The sequence below is a fragment of the Lepisosteus platostomus genome, chromosome 12, assembly GCF_059453375.1.
Source record: "Lepisosteus platostomus isolate fLepPlt1 chromosome 12, fLepPlt1.hap1, whole genome shotgun sequence".
NCBI classification, from domain to species: Eukaryota; Metazoa; Chordata; class Actinopteri; order Semionotiformes; family Lepisosteidae; genus Lepisosteus; species Lepisosteus platostomus.
In genome coordinates this window covers 2,890,994-2,911,329 of record NC_142622.1, presented here as the reverse complement: position 1 = coordinate 2,911,329, position 20,336 = coordinate 2,890,994, and the positions used below count along the sequence as shown (strand labels likewise).

The 20,336-nt window shown below is 41.1% G+C and overlaps 1 protein-coding gene across 3 annotated transcripts in view; it reads right to left on the bottom strand.

Moving 5' to 3' along the window:
• Window positions 1-5,513, bottom strand: part of dgkb (diacylglycerol kinase, beta) — a 108,870-nt gene extending 103,357 nt beyond the window's left edge. For 2 of the 3 annotated variants that reach the window (XM_088600452.1, XM_088600453.1), the window contains exon 1: window positions 5,254-5,513. The gene's annotated coding sequence lies outside the window, so the exon portion shown is untranslated. The remainder of the gene's footprint in view (window positions 1-5,253) is intronic. The other variant, XM_088600454.1, reaches the window with a different exon arrangement.
• Between the last annotated feature and the right edge of the window lie 14,823 nt (window positions 5,514-20,336).

The window sequence follows — 20,336 nt, the reverse complement described above, 5'->3', positions numbered from 1 at the left end:
TTTGGATAAATGATATCTTCCTGGTGCAGTTGGCAGTCTGATGTTTGTGTGACCTACTGTATGAACTCAATTATGTGTCTCATGTCATAAGGACTTGCAGACAAATGTTAGTCAGAATTATTTACCATGAGGCAAATGTCTTAATTGTTAAAAAAAGGTTTCCGGGTCAGTTTTACACTGCAAATTGTGTTAATTAACATATTTGTTTTTGTAACACAAAGAGAGATACTGTACTGTATATACTGAGAGACACTGAAAACACAATAAATGCCAAAAAAATACTCAATACTCATCCTAATGTCTCATAGTATACATTAAAAATGGAATTGTGGAAAGAGGAACTAAATTGCTAAGACATTAATAACATGTACCGCTTTTCATTGTACTGTATCTGAACACTTTATTTAGAGTAGAAACTGGCAATTTGGCAATCAATTTTCCATTCAGGCAGTCTGGACCGCCTGAATAAAGGAGACCAGCTCCAAACTCTTTTGTTTTTCACACCATGAGCACCTGCACTGAATTATTGGGTTTCTAGGCAGGCAGGGGCTAGACTGCTTATTAGGTCTGGAGAAATGTCTCTTACAGATGGCAGCAGACAGTCAAAGGTCCAACCAACACAGTGCCCTCCTCTGAGGCACAATTCTGATCTTCAGTTCTACTGTCATTTTTACATGCAAATTCCTCTCTATATACAATTAGATTATATACAGTAGCATCATCATAACTATGTTTTTTATGGATCAGAACCCTAAGTTCTAGTTTCCTACTGCAGTCTTCCGTCCAATCTCCTTTGGAAATTTTCATCCGACTTGTGCTCTGAACCATTTTGCAGTGCTTGTTGCAGATGAAGTGTTCTTTTGTATTCAATAAAAAAAAGTTAGCAAGTGCTGGCCCACTTTTTCATTTAAAACCCTAATTTAAGATCAATGAAAAAAAAAATACATTTAGTAATGTCCAAACCCTTCCGTCTGGCAAGTAGAATTATTCTGCTAAGCCAATTATGTTGTTTTACAGTGCTTTTTATAGTCTCACTATACACTAGTCGAATAAAAAAATAGTTTTTAATTGAAGATGCATCCCTACATCTAGTTTCCACCATTAGTAACACTAACTATTGAATTCACAGACTAAAATTGAATTATAAATTATTTTAAAACAAAACATCTTTGTGGAAATACAGTACATAATGTACAGTCTTACAGTATGTACTGTATCACTCCATTTAAATGTGACAAAAACTGAGGTGATGTGCATAAATTCCAGCTAAGATACAGTACATCTCATTTCTCTACAACTTGGAAACAGTATCTTCAAATTATGCACAAGTAAAAGCCATCTGTAAAGTCTTACCTTCATCTCAGAAACATTGTCCACATTCGATCTTTTCTTTATTACACTGCTGTAGAAACCCTGATTCAAGCCTTCATCGCATCTTGACTGGATTACTGCAATAACCTTTACAGTGGTCTCCCTACACAGCCTTCAGATGGTTCAAAACTCAGTTGCTAAACTTTTAACATGTTCAAGTCTCCATGACCAACTCATCCCATTTCTGACAAGTCTTCACTGGCTCCCAATTACCCCGTGGATTCAGTTCAAAATTGTATTTTTTAATATTTAAAGCTCTACACAAAAAATCCCCACAATGGTGAGCATTTCTCTTTACTGCCTGTGTTCCGAGCAGGGCTTTGCACTCTTCAGAGAGAGCTACATATTTTAGTAGTTTAAAGATTTAAATTAGTGTATACCTTTTCTCCCTTTTCCATGTTTTATCTATATATTTCTGTTTAATGCTGTTTAGATGTTTTACCCTGTAAAGTGCCCCAAATACTGTTGGTGTACATGGGCATGGAAAATCTTGTAAATCCTTGTAAGCCTGTCTCTGTACATAAAATGTTTTGGTCAATAGCATTAAGTTCATTAACACTGATTTACATGAGTTATTTATTGAAGATTTTATAGGTTACGAGTCAGGTCCATATTTTTAATACCGTTCACAAATTTATTATTAATGTTTTGACCCACTATGTAATTCTCATTTCAATAATCAGGGGGAGTACAGACTCATCCTTACCACCGTATATGAATGAGCCCAGAGACACACAATAGTGTCAGTTCATCTACCTAGAATGTCTTTTCAAATTATATTTAAGGTAAACTTAGCTGCTATTTTATGAAGCCTCCTATTAGAGGCGAGGATTTCCTATTTAAAAGTACTGTATTACTTTACCAAAGTAACATTGGGCTGTCAGCTATTATAGTCACTGATGTGCTTCAATGCAGAGCTTCTTATTGAAAGGAAGATCTTCTTTTCTGTGTCAATAACTGGTTTTGCTGAAACACATGAAGGGGCTCTTACATAAATCCATTAAGGCAGCATGCGCATTGGAAATTATAGGGCTGTCTTCAGGGATGGCATGTTGGTGTCATGAAATATTCTGCATCCCCAGGAATCACCAAATCCAGGCACTTTGCCCGTGGTTTCAACAACAGCAACTGTCTTACTTGATATGCAAAAGCAATTTTGATTTAGTCCACTATTACTGCAGTTATCAAAATTGTGATCCCTCCCTCAGGAGGACTAGAACACATAAATGCCAGATTCTAGCTCCAAAAGACAACATTTTCAGTAGGATGCACTCCTAAAGATTCTACATCCTCCTAGTCAAAATGTCAGGATAAGCAAAAAAAACCAAACATTTTTTCTATGCTTTTGTGTACTTCATGCCATCATGGCAGAATAGTAACTGCTATTAGGGACCTCTCTAGGTTAGAAAACATGGAATCTGAAGAATGGTGGTCTATATACTATTAATTTTTAGCCTTTTACTTAGTTTTAGCTAGTCAACTGAAAATGGTAATGAACTCTTTTTAGATACTACAAGTTATGAAAATCTGCACAGAATTATCACCTATGAGAAAAAACATTTACATTTTTTCCTCGCTAATTAAAAGTTCTGCAGAGGCATATTTTCATCTGTTTTTCATTTCAGTTGAGCGCTGGATAAATTAAGTGGGTCAATCAGTTTCTTATTAGGAGATGTTAGCATGCTATCTTAATCTCCACTTAGTGACATTTAAGGTAATCAATACAACCTGCAGGACTAAAGACTGGGATTGGGCATTAAGGTCTAGTTTGCTATAGCCTGTCTGGTACAGTACATGCAACAGAATGGTTTCTCTCACACACAATTGGCTCTTTTAGATGTTCATGTAGCTCAACATGAGTCCTCTTCCCTCTACCGCTTACATCATTTACAGTATATTGTAACTTAATACCAAATCAAATAAATCACCTTAAAATTCCTCACATAAAGCTCACAAGAACAGATTTTTTAAATCACAGTGTCACAAAACACCACCTGAAGCAAATCCATTGCTTACAACTGCTCTCACCTGTGCTGCAGACACTGCAAAAAGCACTTCTGACAACATTTCAGCTTTTGATCATTTGTAACCCAAAGTATTTTAATTAAAGCCTTCTGGAAATGAAGGTTAAATTCACTCATATTTGTTTCTTAAAACCCAGCCATACTGTATAAAAACATGCTTTACACTGTCCGTTTAACACAGCACAGTCTTGACATGCTAGAAATGGCATTAGACCAGATAACCTCCAGCAGTATGTTTCTGTTGTGATGCACAATTTGAAAGTACAATATAACAATGTAAGAACCTCAGGGCAGTAATAGATATTGTGTAACATAAAAAATACAAATTTAAAATGAAAAAAACTACCTTTGTATACTGAAAGTAGCCTAAGGAACAGTCTTCAGACAACCTGATTGATACAAAAATTACAGCTTCTGAACTGGAAATCTCTACAGTCTAGGGATACTACATCTCTTTTCTCCATCTGATATATACACAGTGCATTCATGTATACAACATGTTAGAGAAAGGTGACCAAAAAGATGTTCTGTTTTTAAATGATTTTGCCCTGGTACGTCTGTATGCACTGGACAAATGCTTATCTCAGTGATTTGCTAATCCAACCAATGTTTTCTAACCTAATTAATGCATAAGAACAAGACATAATTTCAGTGGAGTGTTTTTTCTGCTCTAGTTGTGTTACTTAGGTTCTCTGAATAGAAGAAGCCTCTCTGGGTTGTGCTTGTAAGAACATGAAGAAAATATTTTAAATATATATTTCTACATGCTTTGGAACCAAATTATACAAGGAAGGACTTTATTAGATGAGAAAAATAAGGAAATTAGAGAGCAAACAGCTCATTTTCAAAATTTAATGTATGATCTACCTTCCTGTTTCTTCATAGAAAATGTAAAAAAAAGATAAATCTACTCTGTTTCACTGACTGTATCATTGTGTTTATCTCTCTGTACTACTGTATGTACTTTATTGTTGTTTTGGTAAACTATGCAAAATCACACAAGTGAATGTGATCTGGGCTCAAGCTTTCAGCATTTTCTTTTGGAAACTTCCATCTCATCCATGCGTTTCACACACAAATACTGTATAATGCTTCACTAAGACAACATAAACATTAATGTTTGCTTTTTTACAAAAAAGATCATTATCTTATTATTTTGGCTAATTATCAATAATTTTACTGCATTTCTTTTATGGTATTAGAAGATACACGCATAATTATAAACACACGCTCACCTCTACAATAACATCCTACTGTATGTAAACTATTGCACTCTAACATACTGCGCTGTAGTTCACTTAATCTACAGGCTAGGTACAGTAATTACAAGGCAAAGAGCAGCAACATTACAGTACACATTTTCATAACTGAAAATCAATCAAAGATGAAAACGATGCATGAAGGAAAAACCTTGCAGATCATGCAGGTTGAATGCACTGCACACAGAAAATATGACTGTAAAACACTTCAGAGACTCCTATCAGATAACCCTAATGCAACTGGCGCAACAGAAAAGCGACAGCAGGATTTCATACTCTTATGTGAACTGAATGAATTCAGCTGCAGTGCATCTTCTCCTCATCCCTCTGGTTACAAAACCAATAAAACACTGGATAAAGCTGTAATGGATCATCATTAAGAAAGTGGGTGTCTCGGACCGAGATGTCACCGAGGAGGAAACACAAAGTACAAAATGACCAAATGGAAATGCGTCAACACACCCAGATAAAATTCACACAAGAGTATTATGCCAATGCAGCATTCTGTCAAAAGGAAAGCACCAACTTACGTGGCATCAAACAAGGCAAAGCCTGTTGTAAAGGGAGCAATTTTCCAGGTGTTTGCAAATTGTACTCACATCTCTTGTCCGTTTAGACTCTGTCCTCCTGATCTCCTCATTAGTAAGCCAGCAGCACGGCCTTTTGCTTCTATTGTCACCAAAGCAAGCAAATGCAGTTGGCTTCTGCAGACAATACAGAGGCAATAAATGTGTGTGCTGTGCTGAAGAAGTGCTCCAGCGCCTCTGTAATTATCATTTCCCACACTACTACTGACGTCACCGTTGGCCTCCAGGAGCTCCTACTTCTTTTATTTGATTGATGTCCTGAGCATGAATACTTTCCGAAAGGAATGGATCCCTTTCTTGTTAACATGCTGCTCAACAGGAGGCAGCTGCTACACATCAAATTAGATTCCACTTAGCTTAATCAAAATTGAACTATGGGAGTGTTCACACATAACTGTGTGATTTATAAACACATTATTCAACAGCAGAGTCCAAAAGAGAGAATTACTAGCTCACATCTATTGGGGAATCATGCAAATACTTATTTTTTTAAAAAATCTGTGTTTCTATTTAAAAATATAATTTTTAGAATTAAAATAAATATGAAATGTGCTTTACTTTATTCCATCATATACCTGTGCACAGGTATTTTTTCTAGTGATGGGATAACATGAGGATATACACCTGGGTTTGGAATGTCAAGACATTTGAACAGGAGAGGTCGATTACACCAAACTGAAAGCAGAAAATTAACTGGGGATGATCCCGATAAAGTAAATACATAGGACACAGCTCTGCACAAAATCTGCAAGTCTGTTGCAACTAACACATAAAGTTTTAAAGGCTTTGTGACAATAGTCATGTTTTCTATCTTTTCGGATGTATTACTTTTGTTAGACTTTATTTTCAGAGGTTATTCCCTATTAAAATAAACCATAATGACCAATATTTTTGTTATCTTTCCGATCAAGTTGCCACGGCTGATTGGTACACTTATCTGATCAACTAAAATTCAAGGCAGACAGTATACATTAATATATACTTATTTAAACACAACAACTATAACATGGCAAAAACAAAAAAAACATCTTAACTATATTTTACAGTAACTATATTATCTGCTTTAAAACTCTAAAATGGCAATAGGTTCAGAAATAAACACATGAATTGTATGTTATTATATTTTTTAGTGCACACTGATGGAATCCAAATTCACTTAATAAAGGTTCAAAACATTTGTCGCTGTCATTTTAGCAAGACATGCACTTTCTCACAGTGTCCTTGACTAACTGGGGCTTGGTACAGTAAATGCCCTAAATACCACATCCAAATGACTAAACAGCTGCTGCTTAACAGAAAGGCAGAAGGTTTAAAACTAACAATTGCCAGAAAATAATCTGTGACAGAATGGTTGACTCATAGCATGTATTTGCAATACTGTCAGTATCTGTGTATGTAGGGCTGGCCCCCTCTCCTCTTTCATGCCATTTAACCTTTAATTGCCCACTGAAACCAATTATTTAATTAGACTTGTTCTTTGATATATATGCCAACTCTAACCTTTTCAAAGGTCTTGAGCAGACAAAGATTAAAGCAGGTCTTCTCCCCTTTAACTTTTGGTATCCTTCATCCAGCAGGCTATCTAGTTCTGCTTAAATCAGCTAATTGCTTGTGGATGGTGCAGTCACACCTTAACTGGGCTTATTTACTGTAACTCTTCTGCTGGATCTAAAGCTGTTCATAACTTAAAGGGAAACAGAGGGACAGATTTATGACAGAACATTACCAGTATTACAAAACATTGCTGGGTAGTGTATGCAATTTGCAGTTGTGTTGCAACAATGTATGTTTCTTGTTGCAATGACAGCAGACAAGCTTAGAGGGCAGTTGGGAGGTTTCTTAGAAACCCAATTATTTCCACGAAGTACTTTATCACAGTCAGTTTGGAGATAGATTTGCCAGTGAAATTGTCACGCCCTCTGCAGTCAGAGGGCGCTCCTACTCTGTCCTGTCCCTAGTTTCCTGCTTTGCTGTCCTTCCGGTTTCCCTCTTTCCTTGGGCTATATATTTCCGGGTCACTTATTCTGCCTCGCTCAGCATTGACATTCGGATGTCCTGAGACCCGCCTTGCACCAGGTCGCCGCTCCGTCCGTGGCCTGAGGGCACAGGTTTCTATACGGCACCCCAAAACTCTTTGCACTGTTGAGCCCGGGCTAACTCCCCGCTCCGCCGCCTCGCATAGGGTCTTTTTCGCTCTCCGGCCTCTCCACGGTTTGTCCCTTCCGACATCCGTGACAGAAATATACTGTAAGTTTGTTATTCCATGTTCAACGGCACAAACAAACTGGAAATGATTAGACTTTGGACGAGCCAGAAATCGTACTTTTAGGGATTTTGTTTGGACTGTGTGTCCATGAGAGCTCCTCGACACCAGACTCCGCAAGACGGTCAGTGTCACATCGAACCAATGTGGCTTTGTCAAAGGGTGTGGGAGGACAGACACCATCCACGCTGCCCAGTTGCTCTTGGAGAAGCACAAGTCCGTCCACATGGCATTCCTGGATTTGGAGAAAGCGTTCGATTGGGTCCCACATGAGCCCACATGGGTCGGCGGCTGCGAGGGCGGCCCAAGAAGCGGCGGATGGATCGGATCGCTGAAGACACGCGGAAAGTGAACGTTGCCCTGGAAGACACCTATGACCGGGCCGAATGGAGACAGGGTGCTGACAAGCGGACCCTGCCGATGCGGGATTAACGCTAGGATGAAGAAGTGTGTCCATGAGAGCATCTCTTGAAGAGATGCCTTAATGCGATCTATCTTTGTTTTGGTGGGGGGGGGGGGCAATAGCGAGTATGAGGTTATGCCAGCAGCTGCTAGGTGTCATGGCAGCTTTTTTTGCTGCTGTTCCTCTGTGCCTTTTAGGCCTGCTGTTTGTGCAGACCTGGTTTAATTAATTCATGATATCGGTGACAAGAGAACACAATGGCAAATGTTCTCCCAAGCCTGCTGAGAAATCTTTGAATGGTGAAGGGATGTCGCCAAACATTGGTACGAATCTCAGTCTGACATTCTTTAGCAGCTTTAGCAACAGGTGTTGGAGCACAGTCTGATAAATAGTGAGCAATTTAGTGCCGCAAACACAGAACAAAGCTATGGAGGTCTTTCCATATTAATGTCTGTAAACAAAATAATAAGTATACAAAGGTAAAGTGTACTTGACGATATTAACAATATAGTAAGCAGGTTTGCAAATAGAGGGGAGGAAGATGTTAGAAGAATCATGCAGTAACTGTGAACAGGTTCCTGTCACGGTCGACCTCCCTTGATGTCGATGTCACAAGGCCCACCTGTCACCAGGCTGCTGGATGCCTGAGGGCATAGGACTCATCCCCGACATCGCCTGACTTTCTAAACCGGGGCCTGGAGGACCTCGCCCTGTGATCCCAGGACTTCCCGTGTGCGTGTTTTCCCCTTCCCATGGATTTTAACCTTGTGTTGTCTCAGGATGGATCTCACAGTATCAGGCAGTGCCCTGACCCTCCTTTGGACCCGTTCAGATTTGGATGCCTCTCTTTGTTCCCCTGTTCACTAATTCACAAACTGTCACTGTTATTTTGATGCACTATTAAACCCCTGTGTGTTTTCCCCGAACTATATCTCATGTTTCCTCCGGCTCTTACCGCTTCTCATAGAATCTAACCTAACACCAGAGATGGACCGTGGAGCCAATCTGTAACAGTTCCTTTGAAAAGACTAGACATGCAGAACACATGAGCTCTGAAGAGACAGAAACTAGGGTTCAGGTAAGAGACGGTTGACTTGAATTTATGGAAATATTTATTTCCTGTTTGTAAATTTTGTAATAAATATTTATCTGCTTTATTTATTACGATCAAACTGGGACAGAGAACAAGCAAACCATGTGGCTGCAATTTTTTTCACTTGGTATTGCCTGACAAATGATTGTTTAACTTTTACAAGTTGTTTGCAAGACAAACTAGTGTTAGGACTTCATTTTCAATTATTAGTTGTTTTTTTTACTTTATATTATTTATTCAGACCTTTAACCTATTAGTATAAAATAAAATGTTTATGTTTATTTAATTATTGCAATACATTTCATACGTTCTCACCATTTTGGAATGTATGATGTATGATAATGTATATCATTGGCTTGCACTGGCCCTGTGATGGACTGGCGCCCCATCCAGGGTGTACCCTGCCTTGCGCTCGTTGCTTGCCAGGTAGACTCTGGCTTCCCGGGACACCGTCTGGAATAAAGCGGCTTGGCAAATGGCATGACATGACTTCCAAATGTCATATTTTATGCAGCTTACGATCCTCTCAGCTCACCTCACACCTACAGGGTGCCAGTGGCAATCACTCTGCCTTTGCATCCAGTGGCTGACCTTAAACCTTCTTCAATGGATCTGGATACTTCCTTGTATAACCTTTTCCTTATGTATAAAATCAATCCTCACCCAGTCACTTATTTAAAAATAATCCTATTATCCCTCTTATCTACAGTATTTATCTAAGGTCATTCTCTTTTTCCCTGCCTGGTGATACTCTCTTTGTACTTCATTTTGCCCTAAGTTGGTCTGCATGAGACTGTCCTATGGGGCCGTGCTGAACTGCAGATTTAATTGACAGTGTCTTGCCAGGAGGAAAATATACTCAGATGTGATGACATTTACCTGAGATAATTAGGGACAGCACATCTGAGCAAAACATGATTGTCATGCTGCTTTGAAAAAATGACAATAAATTAGATAGCTGTGCAGTGAGCTGGAAAACAAGGCAGGAGAGTGTTAAGTGGGCCTTTTACTCTTTAATGGGCACGAATCTTACAGAGCTATTGATTTATCCTTTGAGCATACTGTACATTCAATGTTCTTTACAAATGAGGGCTTGGAAGCTCTGTGCAAGCTCATTAAATATATGGATCAACATACTGTAAGAAAGGCAGGAAATGTAGCTCTAGACTCTGGACTTGAGGGCTGTAGGTTCAAATCCCCAAAGAGGTGCTGCTGTTACAAGTTTCATTAAGGTACTCAAACTGCTCCAATAAACACCCTGCTGTGCAAATGGGTCTCTAGGCCACCAATGCAGAGGAGAATTAATACTCAAGTGACAATTACATTGTAAAGCAAAGGAGTAAGTAATAATATGGCTCTTGTAATAGTGGTAGAGTATATAAAATTTGAATACTATATTAGATAATACTTTCTTGAAAAACTGAAAAGACATTGAATATGTATCAGCTCATGAAACACCTCAACAAACTGAGGTACTCATGTCCTAAATAAATTCAATGTTATCGAAATTTGAATGTTTGGAAACATATTCCCAAACATACATCCTAGACGTTTCCAGTCTACTGCTTTGAAATTGTAGCTTTAAATAATAAACGAAGGTGATCCAGCCCTTGGTCCGTCTACCACAGAAACAGGACACATTTGCATGAGGAGCCAAACACCACGTGGGGCTGTGTGGACTCACTCAGGTCACTTGTTCCAACCACCTGCCTCCAGTTAACAGATGCATTATTCGATCAGTCCTGAATATTGAAAAATTTGATCCACCACTGGTCCAGTGCTCTGTCATTGAGGTACCTTCCACCGAGGTTAGTGCTCATGTAGCGGAGCTAGTTCGGATACGGTGACGTCTCATGTCCTCCTGCACGTAGCAGGGACCTCAGCTGCCTGGGCTGAGGGAGGTCTCCTTTAGCTCATGTGGCTGGTGCCCTGTTGCGTTACGCCGGAGACCCGGGTTTGTGCCCCAGGTGCTGCGGGACGGAGCCGGTGGTGGAGGGCACGAGACCGCGTGGAACCGCGACGGTCACATTGGTGCCTTGACCCAGATGGGAGTGTCCTTCGCCGAGGCGAAGTCAGCAGGGGAGGGTGTAGAGGAGCTAGCTCGGATACGGTGACGTCAGCATCCTCCCTGCGCGAAGCAGGGACCTCAGTTTCCTGGGCTGAGGGAGGTCTCCTTTAGCTCATGCAGCTGGTTCCCTGTAGTGTTATGCCGGAGTTTGCGCCCCAGGTGCTGCGGGACAGAACAGGTGGCAGAGGGGCATGACACCGCGCGGAACCGCGACGGTCACACTCACAGCGCAACAAACCTGATTCCCAGAAGGACACTCAGCTTAAATTCAGCCCCTGTATTTCTCCATCTCTCTCGAACCCGCTCTGCCTGTCAGCACCCTATCTGTCGAGCCTATCTATCTCCGCCTGCTTTCGCTATCCAACCTGCTTCGGCGAGCTCCTTCAGCTCTCGTCACTCTTCGAGCCTTCACTGGGATCAAGCTTTTGGATTCTTTAGCCTGTCAGACGTGGATTGCTCCATCTGCCCTTTTATATCGTAACATGTATCATATAAAAGGTACTGTATCTTATAGTACATAGTAAATAGTTTCACACTTAAGATACACCATTCACAGGACATATTATTCAGTAAATAAAATGCAGATAAAAATTATGCCTTTGTTTGGCTTTAAAGTTAAAAAAAGAATTTTGCAAATAGGAAAATACTGTATGGCACTTTGCTTACCAGGCAGCACGGTGGCACAGTGGTTAGCACTGCAGCGGTGCAGTGCAGTGTTGGGTTCAATTCCTTGGCTGCTGTCTGCATGGCATTTGCACATTCTCCCCGTGTTTGCGTGGGTTTCCTCCAGGTGCTCCGGATTCCTCCCTCAGTCTATGTACATGTACATGTAGGTTAATTGGCTTCTGGGAAAATCTTTCCTGGTGCAAGATGGATATTAATACCTATAAAATTTCAAGAGAAAGCAAAACAGTGTTTATGAGCATGAGTACACTCACCTAGCACCTCAGTCAGGCCCAGTTGTTCTTCCATTATTAAGAAATAGTAGTCCAGACCACCAAGGGGGGTTTATAGACACTTCCTCTCATGAATTATTCTGTATAGTTTTAAGTGACTATATTGTTAAATTCAAAGGCTTCCTTGTGTAAGATTACATTATTTCACTAGATAAGAGATATAAGACAAATCAGTTGAGTTCATCATCCTGGGTCCAGCTCCCAGGTCAATGAGTTCAGCACTCACACACACATCAGGGTGAGGACAAAGGCAGAGAGGAAATAGACCAGGAGGGTGTGTTGGTACAGAAAAGTGCCAATGTAGTGTAAATGTTACTTAGGAAACATTAAATGTACGGTACTGTATGTACTCACATGACATCTTTAAAGGATCATCCTTTGTAAGAATGCACCTGTTCAAGAAAATAAAATACTAAAGAGTTAAGTTGTTAGTCTAGATGAAAGGGCTGAAACTGATGGGACCTTCAGACAGGTAAGTCATTCCACTGTTCAGTGTCCCTAAATCTAAACACTTTCAATTGTGTTTGGGGATTTTAGGAGCAGATGACTTCCTTATACCCAGATAGCCCACTAGAGCTTCACCAGTAATCAAGGGAAATGGACAATGAAGAAATTGCAATACCATTCTAGCTGTAGCCTTCTGGCAGTGTTAATTTAGTTGATGAAAATTATGACGAAAATGTTCGTCAATGACCTGTTTTTCATTTTAGTTAACGAAGACAAAACTCTCACGAAAATAGTCCACAACGCTTTCAGCTAGAAGTAAAAGATCTGGAGTCAGACTGTACTTCATACAGGATGAGCAAACCAGAAAAGGCTATTTCAAAACATAACTGAAGATAAACAGAACACGGCTACATTACGAGTTGAAAACTACAAAAAAATTGAAGTGCCATATGAGTTGCTCCACGCAGACACGTTTGCATTAAAACATACTGTACATTTTAAACACTGTAAATAGTCAACAAATTAACTAGAAAACAAAGCAAGAATAAACCGTGTTTTACAGTTTGCGTTTTAGGAAATTACTATATTTTGTCTGGGCTAGGAATTAATGTGTAAGAAGTAAGGTACTCTTAAAATGAAGTAGTTTAAATAGGTACCTGCGTCAGGTACAAACAGTGCTAAGCAAATAAATTGTCTAAGTAGAGTGTAAAAGCTATTCCCAAACCTAGCTGGGGTGTTATCAGAGGAATTGGAGATTTACATCTGTCCCTCTCTGGTCAAAAGATTTTGACATGTTCCCCAAACCAAAAAGAATGATTGGGAAACAAAGAAGACCACTGATAGAAGCACTTACATTAAATGACATTCAATAATGCTTGGTACAACGTTGGATCCATCCAACTTTGATTTTTGTGATATAATTGCTGTGCGGTGCACCGAGATATCTAGGCCCCTGGGAATTTCTGAAAAAACAAATTCTGATAGGACCTGACATGGGACCTAAAATCAGTCCCTGAGCTTAAAAATGGTCTAATTAGTGTGTGAATCGTAACAAAATCCCTATGTGGGGTGTCAACCTAGCATTTCCGCTGTATATATCAAAACTTCTATGGGCATAGCATTTTGACATGTTCCCCAAACCAAAAGGAATGAGTGGGAAACAATCAAGACCACGGATAGAAGCAATTGCATTTGAATGAGTTTCAATCATGCTTGGGTACTCGTGTGATCCGACTGACTCAGTTTTGGAATACAACTGCCGCGCGGTGCTTTGCGACAACCAGGCACCTCGGAGTTTCTGAAAAAAACTTTTCAGCTAGGATCACGAAACCACTTTTCTTCAACTTGACTTGGGCTAAAAATCCATCCCTGAAAATATAAATTCTCTAGGTAGTGTTTAAATGCTGATCCTTACAATACCTGGGGTGTCCACTGAGCATTTCCGCGAACTCTAGTTGAAATTCTCTGGGCATGGGATTTTGACATGTTAACCAAACCAAAAGGAATGAGTGGGAAACAATCAAGACCACGGATAGAAGCACTTGCATTTAAATGAGTTTCAAGCATGCTTGGGTACTCGTGTGATCTGAGTGACTCAGTTTTGGAATACAACTGTCGCCTGGTGCACCGCGACATCCAGGCACCCCGGAGTTTCTAAAAAAAATGTTCAGCGATTTTCACGAAACCACATTTCTTCAACTTGAATTGGGCTAAAAATCCATCCCTGAAAATAAAAATTCTCTGAGTAGTGTGGAAATGCTGATCCTTACCCTACCTGGGCTGTCCACTGGGCATTTCCGCGAATTCTATCTGAAATTTTCTCGGCATGGAATTTTGACATGTTCCCCAAACCAAATGGAATGAGTGGGAAGCAATCAAGACAACGGATAGAAGCACTTGCATTTGAATGAGTTTCAAGCATGCTTGGGTACTCCTGTGATCCGACTGACTCAGTTGTGGAATACAACTGCCGCGCGGTGCTTTGCGACAACCAGGCACCTCGGAGTTTCTGAAAAAAACATTTCAGCTAGGATCACGAAACCACTTTTCTTCAACTTGAGTTGGGCTAAAAATCCAATCCTGAAAATAAAAATTCTCTGAGTAGTGTGGAAATGCTGATCCTTACCCTACCTGGGGTGTCCACTGAGCATTTCCGCGAACTCTAGTTGAAGTTCTCTGGGCATGGGAGTTTGACATGTTCCCCAAACCAAAAGGAATGAGTGGAAAACAACCAAGACAACGGATAGAAGCACTTGCATTTGAATGAGTTTCAAGCATGCTTGGGTACTCGTGTGATCTGAGTGACTCAGTTTTGGAATACAACTATCGCGTGGTGCACCGCGACATCCAGGCACCCCGGAGTTTCTGAAAAAAAATTTTCAGCGATTTTCACGAAACCACTTTTCTTCAACTTGAATTGGGCTAAAAATCCATCCCTGAAAATAAAAATTCTCTGAGTAGTGTGGAAATGCTGATCCTTACCCTAACTGGGCTGTCCACTGGGCATTTCCGCAAACTCTATCTGAAGTTCACTGGGCATGGGATTTTGACTTGTTACCCAAACCAAAAGGAATGAGTTGGAAACAATCAAGACCACGGATAGAAGCACTTGCATTTGAATGAGTTTCAAGCATGCTTGGGTACTCGTGTGATCTGAGTGACTCAGTTTTGGAATACAACTGTCGCGTGGTGCACCGCGACATCCAGGCACCCCGGAGTTTCTGAAAAAAACATTTCAGCTAGGATCACGAAACCACTTTTCTTCAACTTGAGTTGGGCTAAAAATCCAATCCTGAAAATAAAAATTCTCTGAGTAGTGTGGAAATGCTGATCCTTACAATACCTGGGGTGTCCACTGAGCATTTCCGCGAACTCTAGTTGAAGTTCTCTGGGCATGGGAGTTTGACATGTTCCCCAAACCAAAAGGAATGAGTGGAAAACAACCAAGACAACGGATAGAAGCACTTGCATTTGAATGAGTTTCAAGCATGCTTGGGTACTCGTGTGATCTGAGTGACTCAGTTTTGGAATACAACTATCGCGTGGTGCACCGCGACATCCAGGCACCCCGGAGTTTCTGAAAAAAAATTTTCAGCGATTTTCACGAAACCACTTTTCTTCAACTTGAATTGGGCTAAAAATCCATCCCTGAAAATAAAAATTCTCTGAGTAGTGTGGAAATGCTGATCCTTACCCTAACTGGGCTGTCCACTGGGCATTTCCGCAAACTCTATCTGAAGTTCACTGGGCATGGGATTTTGACTTGTTACCCAAACCAAAAGGAATGAGTTGGAAACAATCAAGACCACGGATAGAAGCACTTGCATTTGAATGAGTTTCAAGCATGCTTGGGTACTCGTGTGATCTGAGTGACTCAGTTTTGGAATACAACTGTCGCGTGGTGCACCGCGACATCCAGGCACCCCGGAGTTTCTGAAAAAAAATTTTCAGCGATTTTCACGAAACCACTTTTCTTCAACTTGAATTGGGCTAAAAATCCATCCCTGAAAATAAAAATTCTCTGAGTAGTGTGGAAATGCTGATTCTTACCCTACCTGGGCTGTCCACTGAGCATTTCCGCGAACTCTATCTGAAGTTCTCTGGGCATGGGATTTTGACACGTTCCCCAAACCAAATGGAATGAATGGGAAACAATAAAGACCAGGGATAGAAGCACTTGCATTTGAATGAGTTTCAAGCATGCTTGGGTACTCGTGTGATCTGAGTGACTCAGTTTTGGAATACAACTGACGCGTGGTGCACCGCGACATCCAGGCACCCCGGAGTTTCTGAAAAAAAAATTTCAGCGATTTTCACGAAACCACTTTTCTTCAACTTGAATTGGGCTAAAAATCCATCCCTGAAAATAAAAATTCTCTGAGTAGTGTGGAAATGCTGATCCTTACCCTACCTGGGCTGTCCACTGGGCATTTCCGCGAACTCTAGTTGAAGTTCTCTGGGCATGGGAGTTTGACATGTTCCCCAAACCAAAAGGAATGAGTGGAAAACAATCAAGACAACGGATAGAAGCACTTGCATTTGAATGAGTTTCAAGCATGCTTGGGTACTCGTGTGATCTGAGTGACTCAGTTTTAGAATACAACTGTCGCATGGTACACCGCGACATCCAGGCACCCCGGAGTTTCTGAAAAAAAATTTTCAGCGATTTTCACGAAACCACTTTTCTTCAACTTGAATTGGGCTAAAAATCCATCCCTGAAAATAAAAAGTCTCTGAGTAGTGTGGAAATGCTGATCCTTACCCTACCCTACCCTGTTCACTGGGCATTTCCACGAATTCTAGTTGAAGTTCTCTGGGCATAGGATTTTGACATGCTCCCCAAACCAAAAGGAATGAGTGGGAAACAATCAAGACCACGGATAGAAGCACTTGCATTTGAATGAGTTTCAATCATGCTTGGGTACTCGTGTGATCCGACTGACTCAGTTTTCGAATGCAAGTGCCGTGCAGTGTATCGCGACAACCAGGCACCTCGGAGTTTCTGAAAAAAAATGTTCAGCTAGGATCACGAAACCACTTTATTTCAACTTGACTTGGGCTAAAAATCCATCCCTGAAAATAAAAATTCTCTAAGTAGTGTATAAATGCTGATCCTTACCCTACCTGGGGTGTCCACTGAGCATTTCCGGGAACTCTATCTAAAGTTCTCTGGGCATAGGATTTTGACATGTTCCCCAATCCAAAAGGAATGAGTGGGAAACAATCTAGACCACGGATAGAAGCACTTGCATTTGAATGAGTTTCAATCATGCTTGGGTACTCGTGTGATCTGAGTGACTCCGTTTTGGAATACAACTGTCGCCTGGTGCACCGCGACATCCAGGCACCCCGGAGTTTCTGAAAAATAAATTTCTGCAATTTTCACGAAACAACTTTTCTTCAACTTGAATTGGGCTAAAAATCCATCCCTGAAAAAAAAAATTCTCTGAGTAGTGTGGAAATGCTGATTCTTACCCTACCTGGGCTGTCCACTGAGCATTTCCGCGAACCCTATCTGAAGTTCTCTGGGCATGGGATTTTGACACGTTCCCCAAACCAAATGGAATGAATGGGAAACAATCAAGACCAGGGATAGAAGCTCTTGCATTTGAATGAGTTTCAAGCATGCTTGGGTACTCGTGTGATCTGAGTGACTCAGTTTTGGAATACAACTGTCACGTGGTGCACCGCGACATCCAGGCACCCCGGAGTTTCTGAAAAACAATTTTCAGCGATTTTCACAAAACCACTTTTCTTCAACTTGAATTGGGCTAAAAATCCATCCCTGAAATAAAAATTCTCTGAGTAGTGTGGAAATGCTGATCCGTACCCTACCTGGGGTGTCCACTGAGCATTTCGGCGAACTCTAGTTGAAGTTTTCTGGGCATGGGAGTTTGACATGTTCCCCAAACCAAAAGGAATGAGTGGAAAACAATCAAGACAACGGATAGAAGCACTTGCATTTGAATGAGTTTCAAGCATGCTTGGGTACTCGTGTGATCTGAGTGACTCAGTTTTGGAATACAACTGTCGCATGGTGCACCGCGACATCCAGGCACCCCGGAGTTTCTGAAAAAAATTTTCAGCGATTTTCACGAAACCACTTTTCTTCAACTTGAATTGGGCTAAAAATCCATTCCTGAAAATAAAAATTCTCTGAGTAGTGTGGAAATGCTGATCCTTACCCTACCTGGGCTGTCCACTGGGCATTTCCGCAAACTCTATCTGAAGTTCTCTGGGCATGGGATTTTGACAGGTTCCCCAAACCAAATGGAATGAGTTGGAAACAATCAAGACAACGGATAGAAGCACTTGCATTTGAATGAGTTTCAAGCATGCTTCGGTACTCGTGTGAGCTGAGTGACTCAGTTTTGGAATACAACTGTCACGTGGTGCACCGCGACATCCAGGCACCCCGGAGTTTCTGAAAAAAAATTTTCAGCGATTTTCACGAAACCACTTTTCTTCAACTTGAATTGGGCTAAAAATCCATCCCTGAAAATAAAAATTCTCTGAGTAGTGTGGAAATGCTGATCCGTACCCTACCTGGGGTGTCCGCTGAGCATTTCCGCGAACTCTAGTTGAAGTTCTCTGGGCATGGGAGTTTGACATGTTCCCCAAACCAAAAGGAATGAGTGGAAAACAATCAAGACAACGGATAGAAGCACTTGCATTTGAATGAGTTTCAAGCATGCTTGGGTACTCGTGTGATCTGAGTGACTCAGTTTTGGAATACAACTGTCGCATGGTGCACCGCGACATCCAGGCACCCCGGAGTTTCTGAAAAAAAATTTTCAGCGATTTTCACGAAACCACTTTTCTTCAACTTGAATTGGGCTAAAAATCCATTCCTGAAAATAAAAATTCTCTGAGTAGTGTGGAAATGCTGATCCTTACCCTACCTGGGCTGTCCACTGGGCATTTCCGCAAACTCTATCTGAAGTTCTCTGGGCATGGGATTTTGACAGGTTCCCCAAACCAAATGGAATGAGTTGGAAACAATCAAGACAACGGATAGAAGCACTTGCATTTGAATGAGTTTCAAGCATGCTTCGGTACTCGTGTGATCTGAGTGACTCAGTTTTGGAATACAACTGTCACGTGGTGCACCGCGACATCCAGGCACCCCGGAGTTTCTGAAAAAAAATTTTCAGCGATTTTCACGAAACCACTTTTCTTCAACTTGAATTGGGCTAAAAATCCATCCCTGAAAATAAAAATTCTCTGAGTAGTGTGGAAATGCTGATCCGTACCCTACCTGGGGTGTCCGCTGAGCATTTCCGCGAACTCTAGTTGAAGTTCTCTGGGCATGGGAGTTTGACATGTTCCCCAAACCAAAAGGAATGAGTGGAAAACAATCAAGACAACGGATAGAAGCACTTGCATTTGAATGAGTTTCAAGCATGCTTGGGTACTCGTGTGATCTGAGTGACTCAGTTTTGGAATACAACTGTCGCATGGTGCACCGCGACATCCAGGCACCCCGGAGTTTCTGAAAAAAAATTTTCAGCGATTTTCACGAAACCACTTTTCTTCAACTTGAATTGGGCTAAAAATCCATTCCTGAAAATAAAAATTCTCTGAGTAGTGTGGAAATGCTGATCCTTACCCTACCTGGGCTGTCCACTGGGCATTTCCGCAAACTCTATCTGAAGTTCTCTGGGCATGGGAGTTTGACATGTTCCCCAAACCAAAAGGAATGAGTGGGAAACAATCAAGACCACGGATAGAAGCACTTGCATTTGAATGAGTTTCAATCATGCTTGGGTACTCGTGTGATCCGACTGACTCAGTTTTCGAATGCAAGTGCCGTGCAGTGTATCGCGACAACCAGGCACCTCGGAGTTTCTGAAAAAAAATGTTCAGCTAGGATCACGAAACCACTTTATTTCAACTTGACTTGGGCTAAAAATCCATCCCTGAAAATAAAAATTCTCTAAGTAGTGTATAAATGCTGATCCTTACCCTACCTGGGGTGTCCACTGAGCATTTCCGGGAACTCTATCTAAAGTTCTCTGGGCATAGGATTTTGACATGTTCCCCAATCCAAAAGGAATGAGTGGGAAACAATCTAGACCACGGATAGAAGCACTTGCATTTGAATGAGTTTCAATCATGCTTGGGTACTCGTGTGATCTGAGTGACTCCGTTTTGGAATACAACTGTCGCCTGGTGCACCACGACATCCAGGCACCCCGGAGTTTCTGAAAAAAAAATTTCTGCAATTTTCACGAAACCACTTTTCTTCAACTTGAATTGGGCTAAAAATCCATTCCTGAAAATAAAAATTCTCTGAGTAGTGTGAAAATGCTGATCCTTACCCTACCTGGGCTGTCCACTGAGCATTTCTGCGAACTCTATCTGAA